Here is a 7,511-nt window from a genome sequence, read left to right on the forward strand (position 1 = left end):
ATGTCCTGCGGGAGAGTTACAATTCCGAGACTGGAACCGGACGCCTGTACCTGCAAAATAACGGAGACTCCTGAGAGCTCCGCCTCCAACGGTCAAGTTAGTACCTGATTAAGGAGTAATTAATACGGAAATTAAAGTAATAAGATCTCTCTAGGTGAGAGTGTTTAATGTTGGTAATCTGCGTCGTTAGCGAGATTAGCCGGTTATTAGTGTTCCGTAATGTTTCTGTTCTTCTCTTGATTTCTTGACTTCTTGATTAATGAGGATTAATTAAGTATTTATAGCCTTGAGAAGCGTGCCACTCTCTAGGTTTAGGGTAAACCTAGGGCTGACCGGGCCTCTAGACAGGATTGGGCCTTGTTGGCCGGTTTTCCCATTTGGCATGGGTGGACACGTGGCGTGCCTCGATTGGTCCGTAGAGGACGTATCTGTGATTGACACGTGGCAGGCTCCTATTGACCTTCGTGAAGGACACGTGGCGGAACCTGGTTGGTCCACTTGTCAGACGGTGACTGGTGGATAAAAATCCCCTAATCAATATTTATTCCGAATTCTTGCACTAGTAGAAAAATACAAATGCGCACCGAGTTATTGGCACCGGTTCTTAAAAACCGGTGGGAAAAAATTAGGTGGAATTCAGTATAATAGAAATGGCACCGGTTCAAACTAAACTGGTGCCAAATTAATAAAATGGCGCCGGTTTGAACCGGTGGGAATTTACTGTTAAAAAAAACCATCCCTCTAATTTCTCTCTCTTTCCCCTCTTCTTTCTTTCTCTTTCCTTCTGATCGTTCTCTCTCTCTCTCTCCTCTCTCCTAAACTGGATCTTTCTCGTATCTCTCAGCTCCGTCGTACTGCCGTCCATTCCACCTCGCCGCGGCGCCATCTCTTTCTCTCCTTTCTCCTAAACTGGATCGTTCTTTCTTTCGCTCTCCTTTTCTCTCTTTCATTTCACCATACACGACGACGCTTTTTCTTCACCGGCGGCGGCGATGGTAACGGGTCTATCTCTTCTCGAGTCCTCTGCTTCAGATCTTGGTTATGGTTATGTATATACTTTCCTTTTTTTGATTGTTAATTTGATTTATTTTTCAATTTCTAGGGTTTTTGTTGTTTGTAAATGTTAGATTAATTTGCTTAGTGATGGAAATTTGGTTGCATGGATGTAAAGGTTTGCATATTGTATTGTGTAAAATATTGGATGGAAATTTGTAATTTGATCTATGTTTAGTTGATGAATTTTAATGGTTTGGCTACTTGATTTGGAATTACTCAGTAATTTTTTTAATTTTCAATATGACTTTGATTATTTTTAATTAATGTTAAGTGTATGGTAGTGGGTTGAATTTTAAAATTCAGTATGATTTATGCTTTTGGTTCAAGGATCCTTAATTTTGATTTTCAGGTAATTGTGAAATAACGATATGATGAATTGACGATTCATGATTAATTGGATGCTTGTTATTGGTCGAATGGTGCTATTTTTGGTAATAATTTGTTTAATATTTGTTTTTGTTAGATTTAGAGTTAAGGGTTTTGGTTAAATGTGTTTGATTATCGACATATGTTAGATAGATTAATATCGGTATACTAGCTAAGATTTAGAGCTTTGAATTTTAATGTTTTTATTTTCTTAAAGTTGATGTCGTACTCAACATGCAGTTGAATTTGGGATGTCCATGGAGCTAATTTGGTCAAGCTGACCAAGAGACTCTTCGATCTCATCCTTGTATCCCTTTTTCTCTTTACTCTCAGTCTAGTGATTTGCCTAATTCTCGTATTCAACCTGATCGTCATTGGTTTGGTACCTTTTTTCTCACGAAATTGCTGTTATTTTTTTATGCAAATTTGATATAATTTCAATAATTATTGAATTATCAAGTTTGGGGAATTGGAAGAATTGAACGAAGTATTTGATTGAACGTTAATTTGTCAAATTTCATAGATGATGATTGAATTGGTTGATAGTAGTTTTGGGGTTTAAAATCAGATTACACAACTCAGTTTTATTGCAATTGATCTAGGGCTTTGTTAATTTGTTTCAATAATTGTAATTGATTTAGGATTTTATTAATTTTAGCTTTTGGAATTGCGAATATACGGAATATTTGAATCATGGGTACACGGAGTATTTAACTTGTGAGTTTACAGAGTATTTGATACTTGAATCTTGAATTTCAGTAGTTTGATCTGTGGATGTATTGTGAATATTGTATTAGTTGTCATTTAATTTGATTTTTTAGGTATATATTTGTTTGGGTATATTTTGATTGATTTCTTGATTGTGGTATGGGTATATTTTGATTAGTTTTGGGTTTCTTTTGATTGAATAAGCTTGAACCTGCTGTCGTGCTTCCATGCAGTGCACCCCTGCTGCTGCTACTTTTGCTCTGTTGTAGCTGCTGCTTTTTCTGTGCTGTAGCTGCTACTTTTGCTCAGCCAAGATTGCAGGAAAGTGTGGCTTTAAGCCTATGTTTGGGAGTATTCTTGCTGTAGCCATTGGCAAGATTGGGGCTGATGGTGTTATCTCTATTGAGTCACTCTCAACCTCTAAAACTTACATAATTGTTGAAAAGGGAATGAACAATTGAAATGATAGGGCGTTTGATTGAATTAGTTGGGGTATTTTCTTTCTGAATTTTTAATTGTGGTGGTTTCTTTCTGAATTTTTAATTTATGTCTGGAATGAAAGTGATTAGTGAAATTTGGTGGATATCCGAATTCTAGACAAAATTACGCGTTGAATTGGTGTTCTTCATGTTCATGTAATGCTAAATTGAGCTGATTTTTTTTTTTTTTGTGACAGTGGCTTAAGTTGCAAGAAAATATTTCTTTTTGTTTTTTCTTGCTCTTGTATAGCATTGGTTGCAAGAAAATTGAGCTGATTTGTATGCTGGATGATTGATTTATTATATAGCATTGGGTTGGATACTATAACTCTTTAAGAGCAGTTGTGAACTCGACTTTATAACTAGGAGTGTTGAGGGTAGCTATCTACTTAGATTAGCGTACAGTTCTGGCATCTAAATCAGACTCTATATGCTAAATCAGACTCTCTGAAGTAGTTGTTTCAGCAGTTGAATGCCTCTTTTATTATATTCTTAAGTTCATTTTCCTACCCCCACCCCATTCCCTATATGTAATTCAGAAAGAAAAGGTAAGATAGTATTATTTGTTATTGCTGATTTAAGATTCTTTTCTGCTGTTTTTTATGTTGCAGCTAGGAACACCCTAATCTTGAGTCTGTTAGATAAAAAACGTAGCAAAGTACATCCTATAATCATATTATGTGCCAAGGGTTTACCCCGTTCAGTTCGCACCCGGCCACATAGCCGAGTACGTTTACCCAAGAGTTGGGGGCTAACTGCCATAACCCCAGATCATACCCATCTAAAATCCGCTGAACAGCCGGATGTAATGGGAAGCGTAGTCCAGCTTTGATGGCCGCCACATAGCAGCCAAAGCAACCGTCACCATAGCTGGTACCAGCCGGCCAGACGACAGTATCTTTTGGATCCGGCACAAACAGTAAAAACTCCGGGCCCATTTTGTGGTTAGCAATAAAGCTCGCCACGTTGTCTTGCATGGTTGCGATCCGGCCCCGGGGTACCCTGCAGTAGTAGGGGGCGTTTTCCTCTCTGTAAGAGGCGGACGGCTCCGCCCAATTGTCCCCCTTCTCAACTGCATGAGAACGTCTCGCCTCTTGTAGGCGGCTATGTTTTTCTTCTGAGCCAGGAGAACTGTGGCCAGAAGAACTGGACTCAGACTCGTCCTCTGACGAGTCCGAGGAGGACGACTCCTCCCCTTTCCTAGAGGGGCCCGCCTCCTCTCCCTTAGAAGGAGCAGAAGGAAAATTAGACATGTCCACGGTAAGATGGGAAGGGAACACCTTGGCCCCTCTCTCAGAACTGTCGGCTTGACAGTCGCCTCGTTCTACATCTGGCGCCTGGTCAGATGTTTCACTAAGGAGCACCCTTTGGGAGGAGCCGTCTGAGTTTGATATCATAGCAGTCTTTTTTGTTCTGGCCATCACGTTCTGCATAGACACAGATACAGTCGGACTTTGTATAAAGGGCAAAGATGGGTCCAGAAAAGGGCAGGCGGCACTCCTAGTCCTAGATTCAGCCGTCCCCGGTGACCGGCTGATCACTAACTTAGGGCGTGTCGTGTGCTTCCATGGTGCCATTTCAAAAAATAAAAAGAAAATTAAGAGTAAGAGAACTAAGTTACCTGAACGAGTGACGGTTGATGAAGTCCTGAAAGTTCGGGTCAGTCGGCTTGTCAGAACAGGCGGTAGGCAGAAAAGGTCCGAAATGTCAGAGCAAGTTCAGGGGTCCGAATGTTCTCGCAAAGTTCTCAAATGTGAAAATGACCGAAGTCAGCACTTCCTTATATAGGCAAAGTGAGAAGGCGAAAGGTCGCTTCCAAATTCAAAATGTGGGCGGGAAAATCTCTCGGCCGTTTGCAAGATGACACCTGTAACAGGCCGTCGCCTGTCACCGTGCGACACCTGTCACAGGCGACCCGTGACCAGTCACGTGCCACCTGTGAGGGGCAAATGATTAGGGGGTTTTTATCCACCAATCACCTTCTGACAAGTGGACCAACCAGGTTCCGCCACGTGTCCTTCACTAAGGCCAACAGGAGCCTGCCACGTGTCAGTCACAGATACGTCCTCTACGGACCACTTAAGACACGCCACGTGTCCGCCCATGCCAAATGGGAAAACCGGCCATCAAGGCCCAGTCCAGTCTAGAGGCCCGGTCAGCCCTAGGTTTACCTTAAACCTAGAGAGTTGCACGCTTCTCAAGGCTATAAATACTCGATTAATCCTCATTAATCACACAACAGAAAAGAATCGAATAATCAAGAGATCAAGCAGAAAAGAACAGAGTTATTAACAACCGGCTAATCTCGCTAACGACGCAGATTACCAACACTAAGCACTCTCACCTGGAGAGATCTCATTACTTTAATTTCTGTATTAATTACTCCTTAATCAGGTACTAACTTGACCGTTGGAGGCGGAGCTCTCAGGAGTCTCCGTTATTTTGCAGGTACAGGCGTCCGGTTCCAGTCTCGGAATTGTAACTCTCCCGCAGGACATCAGAAAACCCCGAAACAGGTGCTATAGGGGGGTTTTGAACTGGTGCCCTTTTATATTTTTCTTGTGGTAATATTTTTACGTTGTTCTATTCACTTGCTTGATATGTATTATAATCATGATTCCATGTTTTATTTTTCCCTCGAGGTTAAGTGGTAAATATTATTTGAGCTGTTGTTCCCACATGTTGTTAAGTTTTATGCTAGTGTCTAAGCTTTTTTGTACTTAGCTTTGTATTTCTACAAGTACTGGGAGAACTGCTAGTTACTCCCCACTTATTGTGGAACCTTAATGTTATTTACAGGTGAAGAGTAGTTCTTGTTGAGTCTGGGCTGAGAGCAGAGTGTTTACTTTATTTCTTAGCAGTTTTATAGACTTGCTTTTGTTATCTTTGTACCTTCTCTTTTGGGATTATCATATTTGAGGTTGTTTTCCCTCATTGGAAGTGTTTATTGTTCATTTGGGATTTCTTTCACTTTACTTTTTTTGTCTCGGATTTTTTAATCATTGTCTCTTTTTTTTGGTAACCTTAGAGTGACATTTCCGTCTCGACGTTATTTCCGCTAACGTCTTGCCTTATGTTTTAGACGGGGTGTTACAGGTACTCTCCTTAAATGCCCTTGGCCACTTAAAAGCCTAGGACTTTACACTTGTTAGGGTGTAGTACGATTTGAATTCCTGACTGTTTGGGGGACCTTGAATAAGAATTGATTCTATCATTATGCTTTTTTGTAAGAAACAAGTAGGAGTCGCTAATGAGTTTTAGGAAAAACTCATAAACCTTGTTCATGCCTTTCTTCCATGTGGAGTTCATGGAATAATTAGCATGAATCATAAATTTACCCATGCCCAAATTAGTCTATAAATCATAAATGAGTTCGGGAGCGAGGGTACTAAATGACATTCCTTTTAGAGGGGAATCGTTATCCTAGCCCTAGTGCGGCCTCTACTAGCTCTTCCTTTTTTACAATTTCATCACCAAACAATATATGCAACGCGATACCTAAAACTATGTTAGTTGATTTTATTTACAAGCATTAATCACGTAGGAATTACATCGTAATGTCGTTATTCTTATTTAATCAAATTCGTGAAAAGAACAAGAAAATAAACAATATTCGCCTTGGCTTAAGTGATCAACCAACAATTATTTAATTCAATTCTAATCTTTATTTAATGCAAGATACTATGTGGAATTGATTAAATAATTATTTTAAAGGTGATCAAACAACACTAATTAATTAATTAAGGTTCTTTTAAACAAGAAAATAAATGTGATTTAACAAAGTGCTTGAAAATTTACCTCTTCTCTTTGCTAGATTTCCGTTTAGAACACTTATGGACTCCTTCTTGTTGGGGAACCTCCACCGTAGTAACAAAGTATCAAAAGGGTGAGTGTTTAGGTCAAGAGGGGCTAGGTTGCACAAGTTCACAAGTATTTCGCCAAAGTTTTAGGTTAATTTCTGTCTCTTTAAGCCTCGGTCTAAGCTCGTAATTATAGATCCCAGCGCAAGTGATTAGGTTGCGCTGCTATGGGTAGCGCAACTAATTGTCTTGTGCGCGGCTTTATGGTAAGATTCGATTTTATATTTTTCGTATAATTCTAAATCTTCCGCAACGCAACTCTGAGGGTTGCGTTGGGTGTCGCGCGCAACTGAATTAGTTGCGCGCGGCAGCCTAGCGCGCCTCTTTGAGATGCGCGCGGATTTTTCTGCGGCAGCACTAAGATTTAACCTAGGCGCTCCTAAATCCGTCATTATTAGTTTTTAAGCACGGGCTTAAGCCTAATTATGATCGGGTTTAGTTAATTGGACCTTTGTTTTGGCTTTTTCTTTAATTTGGGCTAGTATTTTGTGTTTTGTGGCTTAACCAGTTTTCCATAAGTATTCTTCACTTCGATCCAACATAAAGATGGTTTTATTTATCGTCATTGCACTTCCTGTCGGGATAGGAGGCCAAATGTAGATGTCTACACCCACCAATGTGATTTTCACCTTGAACCTCGCGCCAGCGACACCTACGCAGGTGACACTGAAACCCCGACCCTTCATTGTCGACACCTCTTTCCTTCCCTCGAACCACCCTTCCTCTAATCCTAAAAACCCCTTTTCTCCCTCGAAAAACCCTCCTCTCCCCACCGCCGTGTCTAAACCTATCCCCACGTCGCCAAACCAAAATTGCCCTTCCCCTTCCCCTACCTCTACCCCTTTCCATCTCCACCCTCTAAACCCCAATCAAAATCTAGGGTTTTGATTTAAGGGTATTAGGATTTGGGGTGATAATATAGTTTTCGGCTAAGGTGGGCAGCGACGACGTAGGGAATGGGTCTAAACTATCAACGAAGGGGTTTTAGGGTGGTGGTTGGGTTTCGGCTAAGCTAGAAAGGCGGGGTACGGTGATTTAAGGG

General features: G+C 40.7%; 1 long non-coding RNA gene across 3 annotated transcripts; it reads left to right on the forward strand.

Moving 5' to 3' along the window:
* The first annotated feature begins 634 nt into the window (after positions 1-634).
* LOC110683847 lies at positions 635-3,369 on the forward strand. 3 transcript variants are annotated; one of them, XR_002503698.1, is made up of 3 exons: positions 635-1,487; positions 1,663-1,804; positions 3,221-3,369. It is a non-coding gene; the product is annotated as an uncharacterized LOC110683847 (long non-coding RNA). The 3 variants fall into 3 exon arrangements; XR_002503699.1 differs by lacking the exon at positions 3,221-3,369 and adding an exon at positions 2,364-3,204; XR_002503700.1 differs by having other exon boundaries at positions 636-1,487; positions 1,663-1,729.
* Positions 3,370-7,511: the final 4,142 nt, after the last annotated feature.

The sequence above is a fragment of the Chenopodium quinoa genome, unplaced genomic scaffold (genome assembly GCF_001683475.1).
Source record: "Chenopodium quinoa cultivar QQ74 unplaced genomic scaffold, ASM168347v1, whole genome shotgun sequence".
In the NCBI taxonomy this organism is placed as follows: domain Eukaryota; kingdom Viridiplantae; phylum Streptophyta; class Magnoliopsida; order Caryophyllales; family Amaranthaceae; genus Chenopodium; species Chenopodium quinoa.